The following is a 13,413-nucleotide window of genomic DNA, read 5'->3' as shown; positions in this document are numbered from 1 at the left end:
CTTGAGAAAAGGGGAAATAATATCTTAAATCTTGGAAAATAAATGCAGCCTGCTCCCACTCCCCTTGAGCTCAGGAATGTGGAAACTTTGGCAGACTAAGTTATTTTCTTAATTCTACATGGCATTGTGTATTCTTAAAATGAATATAAATTATGCATTTTTCCAAATGACAGGTTAGGAGTATATCTTAATAGATATTGCAAATTTAGCTGACTAAATATGTTTTGATTTATTCACAACTTTTGATTCAATTTATTGAGCCTATTGTACATTACAGAGTTTGCTCCATATTTTATATGTATTATAAATTCTTAATATTGGAACGCCTCTAGATCTGCAAAGAGATCAAATTCATCTAAAAGAGGCACCTCTGTTTTCCATACACTTAAAAAAGATAGGTTAAGTGTGTTTCTTAGGCATAGTCAAGCTTCTGGAAAATGGAAATCAGTTCTTGTTACTTTCTCAGGCTTTTTCTTATCTGGGAGTACAATTGGTTGTTTTTACTCATGCGTTTCCCCTCAAGGTTTCCCCTACCCTGATTTCCTAGGAACTTACCACCTCCATAACTTTTCTTATGCCATACTTATCTCTGCTGAGTCTAATCTTGGTCTACCCTAGGTTGATGAGGTGTTTGCGTGTGTGTGTTCTCTCCCCACATTTAAAACAGTTGAATCTGAAAATTCACCAAGTAGGTCCAAAGTTATCATCATCATTTTAGATCTGGGTCTTGGAAATTTGTATGCGGGAAAAATATTGACTTTCCTCCACTCACTACAGAAGGAGAGAAGGACAAAGCTAATGCTTTTCCTATCCACCTGGTTATACGCTATTGAATCATGTCAATTCAGAGGATTTAAATTTCCAATGTTTATATTTGCAATTATTTTTGGTTTTGTCAGCAATTTATATCTCCTAAATGCTTGTACATTGTACCCTTAAATTTAAGCTAAATTTCAAAGTTTGTGATTTTCTACTAGTTTTAAATTAGACATTATCTTCATACAAAATGGCTTCTAGATGACTAAATTAATAAAACTCTTGGTGAAACTATCTGGTGTCATTTGGGGGGCTCTGAAGAACTCTGGTACCATAATTCTTTACGTCTCAGGTCAGAAAAGATTCAGTAAGAGGCACAGTGAAAGATAAGAAGTGATTTATTAGAATAGGACGCTTGTGATATTTACAAGTGGACAGGCAAGAGGGTGCCATGCCTTGAGAACTTACTGGGCTAGTTTCATAATCAAAGGAAAATGGGGAGGGTAAGAAGAACTTCATCTTTCTTGAGTAGACATCATGCTTCCATCATCAGCTTCTCCTTCAGCTTCAGCAGGGGAGTTTCCTTGTCCCTACATGGTCAAGCTAGGTCCACAAATTACTGTTTTTTAATGTGTGTAGAGAGCGTGTCCTAGTGATCATTAACTTACTGACCTCACTGGGAAGGATATGAATATCATGCCACCATTGATTTATTGTTTGGGGGCATGTCTCATGCTTCTGTCTCATGGTTTTGTTGCTAAGCAAGCCTTCTTGTTTTGTAGTTAAGCAAACATGCTTTCTTGAGTAATCATTACCTTACAGGGGTCTCATATACACACACACACACAAACACACACATATATATATATATTGCTTATAATACCCTAGTGGGATTAGCTATTTATTAACTATTTAATTATCTACTTTGTCCCTTTATTCCATCCCTGTCATTGGCAGGAAATTTATCCTTAGCTATAACTTCTAAAACTTAAGTTTTAGAGATCTTTTGTATAAAAAATAAAAAATATTACTCAAATAGTATAAAATAAAGTCTACTTGTAGTTAACTTGAATTTTTCATTTTAGAAGTAATACTTAAGTACTTAAAAAAAAAAAGAAGAAGTAATATGTATTTTTAAATGTACAAATAGAATCTGAGTTGGATACAACAGAACATTGAGGAGTATGGAAGATATAATGTATATAGTAATTGGAGAGTTAATTTCTCAGACACATTTAGAATATTTTAGCATAATCTTTATCAGCTGAATATACCTATTTTTTTTCACTGGGCTAGCAAGGATTATGCTCTTCTTGCACTTGGAAGGAAAAACTATCTCCCTGACCATCCCTAAACTCCATCACTGTTGCCATCAAGGCTCCTACTGCCCTCTCAGGCTGGTATAAATTTTAACTGGTTTATTGACTGAAAGTCACCATGATCATGCCCCCTCCAAGAGTGAACTGCTCTCTGTAGTGTAATCTTTAGATGGGAAACCTTGATTATACTCTGAGAGTTATTCTTTACTCCAGTCCTGAGCATGAATTTGAAGGTTTCGCTCTGGTCTTATAAATGGCAAGGTGTGGTGAGATAGAAATATTGCCTTTTTGTGTATGTGGTACCTGTGTATATATAAAATATAAGATATATATAGTATATATATATATATATATATATATATGTGTGTGTGTGTGTGTATGAAAAGGCTTTGGAAAGACATGGCATTAGGCTTCTAAATAATCTTAGTAACATCTGTCCTCTATGGTGGATAAAGTTTAATTCGTTTTTACAATGAAGATTCTTTGGGAATTAGATAAACATTTATTGTACATTAAATGCCTTTGCCATTTCATTTTACATGGATCTCTCATATGGTAATTTTTCCAAATACTACTGTGATATTTCAAAATGCTACCTGTGTTTTCTCTTGATGAATATTAGCATAATAAAAAGCATAATTAGCTTTAAAGCTTACTTGTTTTTTGAGGCAGTGAAAAAAGACTAGCTGAAATCATGGCATGTTCTTAGGAGCTTAAATTCTGAGAGAAAAGGCTCTCAGAACTACTGACACACCCAGTGTACAGGTGTTCAGAATCCAAAATAGTCAATGGTGATGAACAATGATGTACTCACTATGATGATTTTTTAAAAAGGAATCCTCTTCCATATTATTGAAAGAAAAATTAATTATTTTTATCTTAAAATCTTCTAAGAAGTGTTATTCAAATGAACCCGTATAAAAATCTCCTAGAATATGACTTACAGCAATTCATCATTGTTCTTTTTTCTTAATTTTCAATTTAGCACTGTTGATTTTCCGGAAATCGTAGGAAAACATCAACTCTATATATCGCACTTCTAATATAAAATATTCAGCCTAAATCTGCAGAAACGATGTGTTTTGAATAAAAGTAAACAGATGTTATAGCATTTCCTCAGAAGAGTCCAGTTTAAACATTCTGCAATATGCAAATGCCATCCCGTCTATGTGAGTGTTTTACCCCGGTGGATGCTGCAGGGTTGGAGGTTTCTGCCTGTGCTTTAGGTTGTAATTTTATTTGTGGAAATAAACCAATCGCGGAGCTCCAATTGTCTTAGCGATGAGGTGATCAATAGCCCATTACTGGATAGAACAGCGACTACAGGAAGTGCATTGAAGATTTTAATGCATGAATTATGCATGCGGTGGTCATTCTTTAGTCTCTGAACAGAATGACAGGGTTTGTGAAGTCGCCTCAGATAGTTTCTTGCATTAAGTGACTGCAGTGAAATGCTTAATATTTTCAGGCATAGAAGCAGCATTGACTCTAGCCAGCTGAATTTGGATGTAAATCCCCCAGCTCCCAGCACAGAATGCTTTATTTGAAACTATTGCTATGTAGCGAGCCAGCTTTACTGTCATCTAACCTGCTCTCCCCAGAAGGTTGGCTGAAGGATGGGAGCGGCTGTGCCTGCCTCTGAGGTCACAGCTTGAAGTCCTTTTAACTTGCTTTCTGCAGCAGGAGAGAAGCGTACTGTGGTGTAACTGTCGCCGCATTCATTCAAATGGACAGTTTGCAATAAATACTATACTCAGAACGACAGATAATTCAACATATGAGGTAAGTCCGAGGTTTTCCTCTAGGTTAGAAAATTGCAAGCGAAAATGTGCTGAATTCGGATAAGGATGATGCAGTGTTAGCAGGACTGACTTACACCTCAGTATTGCGATGCAGTGTCGGGATTCTCAATTGTTATGTTAATTGAAGGCTGATTTTATTCTATATTTTTGACAGTATTTGTGCCGCAGGGTATTTTATTTTGCACGCAAAAGCTTTTTAGGACTGTACCAGAGCTCAGATGTGTGTGTCTCACATAGACTGAAACCTGCAAATTGGGGAGGGGCGGCACCAGAGTATGAGTGGAATCAATAAAAATTACCTCCTGTGGAGAAGTTTTAGCAGGGCTGTGGTATTCCTTGGCTCTTATTGTTTCCTTAATGTCAGTATTTTCAAATTATGCTAAAAAATGTTGATAAACACCAAAAATGTTCACTCCTTTCCCCAGAAGCAGAGGAAAGCACTGAGGTACTGTGTTGCATACAAATGGAACAGATGGAATTAAAATAATTTGGAATAGCTTGTCCTTGAAGGAAGACCTTGTTGTCAGAAACAAAACAGTCTGACTTCTACCTGTGGTGTTCTCTTTTTTCCCTCTTGTCCAGAATGCCCTACTCCAGAAAGAATATATAGATGACAAGATTTCAAAATATATGCTCCTCCTCCATGACAAAAAAAAAAAGTTTTATTTCTTTCTTGGTCTTTAAAAAATTAAGCTTATATGATTGCAGAACTCATTATATAAAAGCCAAATAAAATTTACAAAAACTCTGTAAAACTGAAAAACATAGCTCTGTATTCTGCTATATTTGCCAGTCTTTGTGAATTAAAGCTGCTTGCTTAAATACCATGAAAATATGAATAAAAATGCAAGTTATATGCACTATGAAATAAATTTTTAAACTTTTCTTTAGGGTGGGAAAATATCATTAACAAATATTCAGTAAGAAACTCTAGATATATAACGTTTTTAAAAGATGCTTTTCAATAACATTTATACTATTAGTATATACATATGTATACACATAGCATATATGTACACATATGTACACACAATATATAATTTATAAAACATAATATATGCCGTATAACATGTATGTCATATAAAGTAGATAATATAACATTATCTACTCAAGTATGTTAATTAATATTAAGTTTTAAAAAATGTGTTTTCTAAATAATCTATCAAGAACCAGTGATAGGGACTTCCCTGGTGGTCCAGTGGTTAGGACTCCAAACTTCTACTGCAGGCGCCATGGGTTCCATCCTTGGTTGGGGAACTAAGATCCCACATGCCACATGGCATGGCAAAAATTAAATCAATAAAATAGAACCTTAAATTTAAAAAAAATCAGTGATAGATAAGGCCAACTATTTTTGCTAAGATAGGGATTATTTATTAAAAATAAAAAGGAAATATGGAGCACTGACAGCAAGATCACAGGAAAAATACCCTTTAAGCGTTTCACAGTGCATTTCAATTTTGCGACAGTGTTACTTTGTTACTTGGGTTTCCTGCCAACTGTCTGGTGGTGGTGTGGCACTTGGTTCCCAGGACTGTACAATGTGTTTAAATCTTCCAAGCTCATCTAGTTTAGGTACATAAGTACACTCACACATGGAGTGAAGCTTTTCCTTAGGGAGGGGAAAGGAAGGAGAGGTGTCTCCCAATGCTGAGTCATGGTATTCAGTTCTGTTTAAATGCCTTCTGGGTGAGGTCCCCCAACAGCTAGTAAAATGGAATCTGAAAGAAAATGAGAAAGAATGGAGGGGACAGAAACTTAATGTATTTATAATAATAAATGTATTTAATAATGTATTTATTGCATTGACATACTAAATTCTGAGTAACGAATATAATGGCAATGCTACTTGTTGGAGCTTGTTGAAGTGACAGAAGAAAAGCCTCCATGCTGGGTGACAAGACCATAGCAGTAAAATTAATGAGCCAACATGGGACAATTGTATAGACAAAGGGGTCCATGTAGCACTTCACTTGTGCAAATCTAAGCCTCTTTGTCATTGTTCTAGTCTCAACTCAAGCCATTATTCAGTCTCACTGAAAATATCTGATGGTTTTGATAAAGAATATTCCCTAGGTCAGAATGAGATGTGCTCAGTTCCCAATTTCCACATTAGCTGCAACTAATTTTTATAGGTTATCAATTGGGAGAAACTAGCAAGAGGTTAATGAGAATATTTGAAAATCAACCACAACATATGAGGTAAAATACCATAAATGAATTTAGGTAATGATTACCATGGCAAAGTATAATCATATTAAATTCAACTGGAAAGGAAACTGAAGATATGAAAAGGATATAATAAAAAGGAAAGAGAGAAAAATGGAATGTGAAACATCAAAAGTAAACTTTTTGAAAAAATAAATTTAATTCATAATTGATATATTTAATACCTCTAAAAATCAATTTATAAGATTACTGAAATATTATGATTCACTAATATAAGATTTTGTAATTTAGCTTAAAAAAGGAACTTTAAAGGTGAGTTAGTAAACTAAGAAATCAGTTGAGAAGAATATTTTAAAATGATAAGCAGACAATTTTGTTATAGGGAATAAATACATATATTAATAAGGAATGTTGACATGTACATCATAATAAATCTAAGAAGAAAACTGTATCCATCTATCTATACTATATTCAGTATTTACTAAGATTGTAGAAAAGTTATGAATCCTTTATGAAAGAGTGGAAGAGTGAAAGATGAGAGATGATAGGCCCATTTTCCAAGCCTAAAACACAAATTGATTAAATCTGAGTTAATATTTATATGGTACATCATGAGAAATGCTGGGCTGGAGGAAGCACAAGCTGGAATCAAGATTGCCAGGAGAAACATCGATAACCTCAGATGTGCAGATGACACCACCCTTATGGCAGAAAGTGAAGAAGAACTAAAAAGCCTCTTGATGAAAGTGAAAGAGGAGAGTGAAAAAGTTGGCTTAAAGCTCAACATCCAGAAAACAAAGATCATGGCATCTGGTCCCATCACTTCGTGGGAAATAGATGGGGAAACTGTGGAAACAGGGGCTGACTTTATTTTTCTGGGCTCCAAAATCACTGCAGATGGTGACTGCAGCTATGAAATTAAAAGATGCTTACTCCATGGAAGGAAAGTTATGACCAACCTAGATAGCATATTCAAAAGCAGAGACATTACTTTGTCAACAAAATTATATCTAGTCAAGGCTATGGTTTTTCCAGTAGTCATGTATGGATGTGAAAGTTGGACTATAAAGAAAGCTGAGCGCCGAAGAATTGATGCTTTTGCACTGTGGTGTTGGCGAAGACTCTTGAGAGTCCCTTGGACTGCAAGGAGATCCAATCAGTCCATCCTAAAGGAGATCAGTCCTGGGTGTTCATTGGTAGGACTGATTTTGAAGCTGGAATTCCAATACTTTGGCCACCTGATGCGAAGAGCTGACTCATTTGATAAGACTCTGATGCTGGGAAAGATTGAGGGCAGGAGAAGGGGACAACAGAAGATGAGAAGGTTGGATGGCATCACCGAGTCAATGGACATGGGTTTGGGTGAACTCTGGGAGTTGGTGATGGACAGTGAGGCCTGGCGTGCTGCGATTTCATGGAGTCGCAAAGAGTCGGACATGACTGAGCAACTGAACTGAACTGAATTTAATCCTCTGTAGGTTTCTTTAATATCTAGAAAGGTATTAATAACTTTTAATACACCGAAAAGTTTTTCAAATATAAATTTATAACAATGATACCGAGATTTCATATTCTTTTCTCTTCCATTGGATAAAATGATAAAATTAGTTCCTCCTTAAAATATTTTCCCTAAGAAATTATAGCTTATGAAGCGCTTTCCTTTTATATATTCTTTTAGGAGCTGACTCCAATGGTTGTGTCATTTTAACATAGCTTCATGCATTTTTCACCAATTTATTTCCTCTGATTATAAATTAACATTTTACCCATTTACCCCATTATTTATTGTTTCTTAATCACTTTTAACCATACAAGACAACTCAGTGCAATGAAGAAGCATTTATTAAGGTCTTCTTGTGTGCTTTTGCTCAATACTTGCGTTAGATGCAGAAAAAGATGAAGGGCTAGGCGTTCAGTAAAACAAATAATTCAAATGCAGGGAAAAAATTAGAGCATGGCACCAGCCCAAAAATATTTTGTTAAATGTTTCAGTGTCACAGGAGAAAGGAAGAACTAGGCTCAGAATTTTTAAATGGAGTCCAAGAGAATAATATCCATAAACATATGGAAATGAAAATTAATACTATATATTCTTGTGTCAGGACTGAAATAGAGGAATTGGATAGATAGAACTGAAAATAAACAAGGTGGGAGCTGGTTATTAAGACTTTAACCAGCAGAATAAAAATTTTAGACATAGACCTAACAATCATTGGGCAGGACACTCACAGATATCATTTAATCATACTGGAGGCATTCAATGCTAAAGATATTTCTAAACCTCTGAATCAGATGAATTCTCAACTTTTCTTATTAATGGTTGCTAATCCTGAATTAAATATTATATTAACTGTACATTTTTATCTGTATTCTAATGCTTTGCCTTGCTGACCCTGGAGGGGCTGTGCCTCCCAAATTGAGCCCATAATGGGAGTTAGTAAGCCATTGGCCCTCAAATTCCCTTTTCAAGTACAAACCCATCATTCCAAAGTCCTGCCTTCAACCACTCTCTTTATTAGAGTTCTCACATCTAGCCACTTCTTTCTTCCTAATTGTTCCAGCAAGGAATACTTAGAGCAGACCACTAAGTACAGCCACAAATGCCCCAGTGAAAGTAAAAGTTACTCAGTTGTGTCCAACTCTTTGCGACCCCATGGACTATACAGTCCATGGAATTCTCCAGGCCAGAATACTGGAGTGGGTAGCCTTTCCCCTCTCCAGGGGATCTTTCCAACCCAGGGATGGAACCCAGGTCTCCCACATTGCAGGTGGATTCTTTGCCAGCTGAGCCACAAGGGAAGCCCACAATGCCCCAGGGCTTTCTGAAATAATTCAAACCAGCCAATCCCACATCCACTCTTATCTTGCATCCTTACTGAGAAAAGCATAATACTATAAAGGCTCATGCCCACTGTTGCCCTTCTCCTACTGCCTTCTGACCAAACCCTCATTATTCCCACAATTCCCTGTATGTCTCCAGGCATATGCTGCCTTCTTGGGATTTGTAAATGTAACAAGCTATTTTTTCCAATGACTATCATCACCAGATCTGTTGGCTTTACCATACCTAGGTAATAATAAAATATATTAAAACAACTTGAAAAAAATGAACATCTTTAATGTTAATTGACATCTATAGAAGTATTGTACTCCTAGTGTTTAAAATAAATCAGTCAAGTCTTTCTCAAATCATTATCTTTTTATTAAAATGCTATATTGTTAGAGCAAGTTTGTGTGCCCAATGCACAGTGAAACCAAACAAACCAAAATGTTGGAGTTTGGAGCAGAGAAAGGTTTATTGCTGGGTGGCTTAGATGGTAAAGCGTCTGCCTACAATGTGGGAGATCTGGATTTGATCCCTGGGTCAGGAAGATCCCCTGGAGAAGGAAATGGCAACCCACTCCAGTACTCTTGCCTGGAAAATCCCATGGACAGAGGAGCCTGGCAAGCTACAGTCCATGGGGTTGAGGAGAGTCGGACACGACTGAGCGACTTCACTAGACTACACTATGCAAGGAAACAGGTGATTTATGTTCCCCCAAATCTAGAACTCCCTGAAGGGTTCAACAAAACATTTTTTTTTAATATCATAAATATATTAGCTCATAGTTCTGTAGTTGAAAGTCCAGGCACAGTTGGCTCACCTGATTCTCTGCTTGAGTGTCATAAGGCTTAAATCAAGGTGTTGGCTGGGCTACATTCCTTTCTGGAGACTATGAGGTGAATCTACCTCCAAGTTCATGCAAGATGTTGGCAGAATTCTGTTCCAGTTCTAGACTTAAGGTCCCATTTTCTTTGCTAGCTGTCAGCTGAAGGCTGTTCTCAGCTTCTGGAGGATACCCTTCCTCCATTTTGAAGGCAGCAACAGTGAGTAGCAAAGCATTTTTAAAAGCCAGGGGAGGGAGGGGGATTATAGGGATGTGATCAACTCATGCACAATTCTCTGATTTTCTGATAGTGAGATATTAATCACAGGGCAGTATCACAGGAGTTAATATTATCAATCCTCAGGGTCCAGTAGGCCTGGGGGTTATGTGCCCATGGTCATCAAGTAGTTAACATCTTCTATTTAATGAGGACAGGGAGGGGTTTCACATCTGTAAAACAACTCAGGAAATGTGCATTGGATACTGTAATCTAAGGGTACTCCAGAGAGGAGCTAAAGCAGAGTATATGCAGGAATGCCTATCTTGAAAGATCCTATACATCCTGCTCCATTACAATATTATTTAATTTAAGGGAAATTTCTCAGTGAACCTCCTGCAAGTACAAGCTCAATTCTCTTCTAAGATGTGGTTAGAAGATGAAGGATATTATTCTAGAAATATAAGTGGACAATTCGTTTTTAGTCTCATAACAAGGTATACAGGTCTAAAGTTTTAAATATTTTCATGAGTCTGCTTTAACTTGTTGCTATTCAGTCACTAAGTAGTGTCCAACTCTTTGTGACCCCATGGATTGCAACATGCCAGGTTTCCCTGTCCTTCACTGTCTCCTGGAGTTTGCTAAACCTCATGTCCATTGAGTCAGCAAGGTCATCCAACCATCTCATCCTCTGTCATCCTCTTCTCCTCCTGCCTTCAATATTTTCCAACATCAGGGTCTTTTCCAAAGAGTTGGGCTCTTCACATCAGGTGGCCAAGGTATTGGAGCTTCAGCATCAGTCCTTCCAGTGACTATTCAGGGTTTATTTTCTTTAGAATTGACTGGTTTGATTTCCTTGCTGTCCAAGAGACTCTCAAGAGTCTTCTCACACACTACAGCTTGAAAGCATCAGTTCTTCAGCACTCAACCTTCTTCATGGTTCAACTCTCACATCTGTACATGACTACTGGAAAAACCATCGCTTTGACTAGATAGACCTTTGTTGGCAAAGTGATTTAACTGCTTTTTAATATGCTGTCTAGATTTGTCATAGCTTCTCTTCCAAGGAGCAAGCATCTTCTAATTTCATAGCTGCAGTCACCATCCACAGGGATTTTGGAAACCAAGAAAATAAGATCTGCTACTGTTTCAATTTTTTCATAATCTATTTGCCATGAACTGAGGGGATTGGATGCCATGATCTTCATTTTTTGAATATTGAGTTTTAACCCAGCTTTTTCACCCTCCTTTTCACCTTCATCAAGAGGCTCCTCTTCTGTCATTATGTTGGTGGTATCACCTGCATATCTGAGGTTGTTTATACTTCTCCTAGCAATCTTGATTCCAGCTTGTGATTCATCCAGCCTGGCATTTCATATGATGTACTCTGCAGAGAAGATAAATAAGTAGGGTGACAATATACAGCCTTGATATACTCCTTTCCCAATTTGGAACCAGTCCATTGTTCCATATCTGGGTCTAACTGTTGCTTCTTGACCTGTAGATTGGTTTCTCAGGAGGCAGATAAGATGGTCTGGTATTCCCATCTCTTTAAGAATTTTCCACAGTTTGTCATGATCCACACAGTCAGAGGCTTTAGCAAAGTTAATGAATCAGAAGTAGATGTTTTTCTTGGATTCTTATGCTTTTTCTATGATCAAACGAATGTTGCCAATTTGATCTCTGGTTCTTTGCCTTCTGTAAATCTAGCTTATACATCTGGAAATTCTCAGTTCACATACTGTTGAAGTCTAGCTTGAAGGATTTTGAGCATTACCTTGCTAGCATGTGAAACAAGCATACTTGCACAGTTATTTGAACATCCTTTGGCATTGCCTTTCTTTGGGATTGGAATGAAAACTGACCTTTTCCAGTCCTGTGGCCACTGCTGAGGTTTCCAAATTTGCTGGCATACGTATTGAGTGCAGCATTTCAGAGCATCATCTTTTAGGATTTGCAATAGCTCAGCTGAAATTCCATCACTCCACTAGCTTTATTCATAGTAATGCTTCCTAAGGCCCACTTGACTTCACACTCCAGGATGTCTGACTCTAGGTGTGTGGCCATACCATCAAGGTTATCTAATTCATTAAAACTTCTTTTGTATAGTTCTTCTGTGTACGCTTGCCACTTCTCCTTAATATCTTCTACTTCTGTTAGATCCTTACTGTTTCTGTCCTTTATTGTACCCATCTTTGCATGACATGTTCCCTAATAGTATCTCTAATTTTCTTGAAGAAATCCCTAGTCTTTCCTATTCTATTGTTTTCCTCTATTTCTTTGCATTGTTCACTTAAGAAAGCTTTTTTTTAAATTTGTCCTAGCTATTTGGATCTCTGCATTCAGTTGGGTATATCTTTCCCTTTCTCCTTTGCCTTTCACTTCTTTTCTCAGGTATTTGTAACTTGTAGTATGTTATATCTGCTGCATGAAAATAAGTACAAGTGTCTCAGTGGGTTAAGAATTTTCCTGCAGTGCACTAAATGCAGGAGATGGGGGTTTGTTCTCTGGTTCAAGAAGATTCCCCTGGAGGAGGGCGTGACAACTCATTTCAATAATCTTTCCTGGAGAATCCCGTAGATGAGAAGTCTAGCAGGCTATATTGTACAGGGTCACGAAGAGTTGGACATGACTGAAGGGACTGAGAGCGCGCGCGCACACACACACACACACACACACACACACACACACACACATCAAGCAACTAAATCAATATCATAGGGAAATACCACCTTATGCTCCTTAAATGTCAAATTCTGAAACTGTAATTATCCAATGCTAGTGTTGTTTATATAACATATTTGACAATCAGTAGGCAGCTATATCAGAGAAGGCAATGGCACCCCACTCCAGTACTCTTGCCTGGAAAATCCCATGGATGGAGGAGCCTCGTGGGCTGTAGTCCATGGGATTGCGAAGAGTCGGACATGACTGAGCAACTTCACTTTCACTTTTCACATTCATGCATTGGAGGAGGAAATGGCAACCCACTTCAGTGTTCTTGCCTGGAGAATCCTGGGGATGGAGGAGCCTGGTGGGCTGCCGTCTATGGGGTCGCACAGAGTCAGACACGACTGAAGTGACTTAGCAGCAGCAGCAGCAGCAGCAGCAGGCAGCTATATCTCATCCTAAACAAAAATATTTCTGCTACATTAAACCTAAAATATTTAATTGAACTGTCTTGAGAATGTTGCCTTTAAGAAAAGGTTGTTAGTAATCAGTGAGTGCAAATCTTTGGAATAATGACAAATGCACTTAACCACAAGACTAAGAAGAATTGAGCCATACAGAAGCAGTGTGCAGAAGAATATATATGAAAAGACATTTGTGATATATTTCATTAGTGCGCATTATTCCTTCAAAACATTATCAATGAAAGAAACTGAGAACAGTAAATAAATTTAACAGGTAGAAGAATTAAAATGTTAAGTGCATGTTTGAATGTTTTCATTTAACTTCCCTTTCTGCTCCAAGATTGTATAATTATAAATAATTATTGCCAT

General features: G+C 37.2%; 1 protein-coding gene across 4 annotated transcripts in view; it reads left to right on the top strand.

The window, feature by feature from the left end:
* The window catches only part of CNTN1 (contactin 1), a 409,422-nt gene that overhangs the window by 137,094 nt on the left and 258,915 nt on the right, over positions 1-13,413 (top strand). For 2 of the 4 annotated variants that reach the window (XM_061416437.1, XM_061416439.1), the window contains exon 2: positions 3,756-3,857. The exons of the other annotated variants lie outside the window; for them this stretch is intronic. The gene's annotated coding sequence lies outside the window, so the exon portion shown is untranslated. The remainder of the gene's footprint in view (positions 1-3,755; positions 3,858-13,413) is intronic. 4 annotated transcript variants of the gene reach the window in all.

The sequence above is a fragment of the Bos javanicus genome, chromosome 5, assembly GCF_032452875.1.
Source record: "Bos javanicus breed banteng chromosome 5, ARS-OSU_banteng_1.0, whole genome shotgun sequence".
Classification (NCBI taxonomy): domain Eukaryota; kingdom Metazoa; phylum Chordata; class Mammalia; order Artiodactyla; family Bovidae; genus Bos; species Bos javanicus.
The sequence above is the reverse complement of the archived record's forward strand: the minus strand, read 5'-3'. Positions and strand labels throughout refer to the sequence as shown.